The following is a 2,254-nucleotide window of genomic DNA, read 5'->3' on the forward strand; positions in this document are numbered from 1 at the left end:
AAAGATTGGAAAGAAAATCCCTCAGCTTTTCGCACAGGGTATTTAAGTGTTGAAAAATCATAAAGAAGTGTATCTGTATTGATAATAAGCTTCATTTTGAGAGAATAATTCTAAAAAATAGTTCTAATTATATTACACTTTATTGTTATTTATTTATTTTAAGATTTTTTCAAAACAAGACAGATATATTCCGTTGTTGTTGTTTTTTTGCAGTATGAAACTTTTCATGCTGATATTGGAGCGCAATGCTCAAAAAAAAAAAATAGAGAGAAAATCTACAAAAGTGAATGCTTGGGAAAATAATTCCCTGAACTTTTCTCACAGGAGATTTAGGTGTTGAAAAATCATCAGGAAGATAATTGAGTGGTAAGCATAGCTGGATCATTAGCAGAGGGCTCTTGGGTCTTAAATTAAGACCGGTTTTGACACTTCAGATTGACTTGTGCTCAAGTGTAAGACGAATTCCAGTCTAGGGCTCAGGCAGCTTGCAGGGATATCACTTGTGTTATTGAAACACAGCTCTCCGGCAAAGTGAAAGACCGAGACACGGGCGGCAGCACAACGTCTCCATTTAGACCACTGAAAAACAGCTGCATCCAAATGTTCCCTCTCAGTAACCCAGAGGGGTCTCAAGCCATTGCCTCCAAAGCCTTCAGAGGGCCCCTCCGACCCCCCTCGTCCACCACTCTAGACTAGAAATGGATTCCAGCACCGGTAATGCTGAGCAGGAACAAATGGGCTGTAGACCACCCCTACAACCTCAATGCTCCTCGAGCTCCAGCGCTTACACAAATAAACCGCCAAAGATTTGATGACGTTGGGCTTTGGGATCTTTTTTTCGGCCCTGCTTGTTCATTGAAAGATCAAACAGCTCTCAAGCGTCGAACGATTCTGCGAGAGCGGTGATATATTAATCTCGTAGCTTCCCAGCATTCCCGGCAGCTGTATATTGTCTTTTCCGCATTTAACTCTGAAGGCTGAAACGCACATGAATTAACTCTCACCATCTTGAAGACAAATGGTCAAGTTTTACTTTCCATTTTTAATGTCGACAAATGACTCTAATGTTGTGTAAACCCCTCCGTAAGGCCGTGGACATTTTATTTCAGCACTTCGCTAGTGCGGACGTCAACAAGACACTCCGGTTTGTTTACACATGCTAGTCATACAACACGTAAAGTTAGTATTGCTAAATCATAGTTATCCATCAACGCTAGTTTAAGATGTTTTTCATGGCTGAAGAAGACATGCATTGAAAAATATTTCCCATCTCATGAGAGTCTACGAGTAGTGTGTTATGTAAAGTTTGCATTGCTGCATTCCTGGAAGCTGTACCTTTTCTTATTATCTTTTCCATGTTTAACTGGAAGGGCGAAATGCACATGAACTCTCACCGTCTTGAAGACAAGCGGTCGAGTTTTACTTTCTAGTTTATGTCGACAAATGATGCTAATGCTAACGTTGTGTAAGTGACGCCATGAAAACTTTATTTCAGCACACCGCTAATGTTGCTAATGCACTAGTGCGGACGTCAACAAGACACCCCGGTTTGTTTACACATACTAGTCATGCAACACAACGTTAGTATCTCTAAACAGCTGAAGAAAACATGTTTTAAAAAAATATTTCTCATCTCAAGAGCGTCTACAAGTTGCGCAACATGTAAAGTTTGCATTGCTGCATTCCACAAAGCTGTATATTGTATTTTCCGTGTTAAGCTCTGCGAAACATGCACAAATTAACTGTCGCCATATTGAAAAAAATTGTCGAGTTTTACTTCACATTTTTGTGTCGACAACTGATGCTAATGCTAATAATGTGTAATCACCACTGTTGTGGACATTTTATTTCAGTACATTGGTAGTGCGCTAGTGCAGATGTCAACAAGACACTCAGGTTTGTTTACACATTTAATACGTCACGTTAGTCATGTAACACAAAGTTAGCATTGCTAAATCGTAGCTAGTTTGCTAAATCCATCAGTGTTAGTTTGAGATGTTTTCATGGCTTAAGAAGACATGCATGAAAAATTATGTTTGCTGGAAGCTGTATATTGCCTTTAACTCTGAAGGACGAAATATGCATGAATCAACTCTTGCCGTTTTGAAGATTGACTCAAGTTTTACTTTCTAGTTTATGTCGACAAATGATGCTAATGCTAATGTCAAGTTTTACTTTCTAGTTTATGTCAACAAATGATGCTAATGCTAATGTTGTGTACATTAGCATTAGCTAATGCTAATGTACACAGTGT

This window comes from Sinocyclocheilus anshuiensis, unplaced genomic scaffold (genome assembly GCF_001515605.1).
Source record: "Sinocyclocheilus anshuiensis isolate Anshui unplaced genomic scaffold, SAMN03320099.WGS_v1.1 scaffold60, whole genome shotgun sequence".
NCBI classification, from domain to species: Eukaryota; Metazoa; Chordata; class Actinopteri; order Cypriniformes; family Cyprinidae; genus Sinocyclocheilus; species Sinocyclocheilus anshuiensis.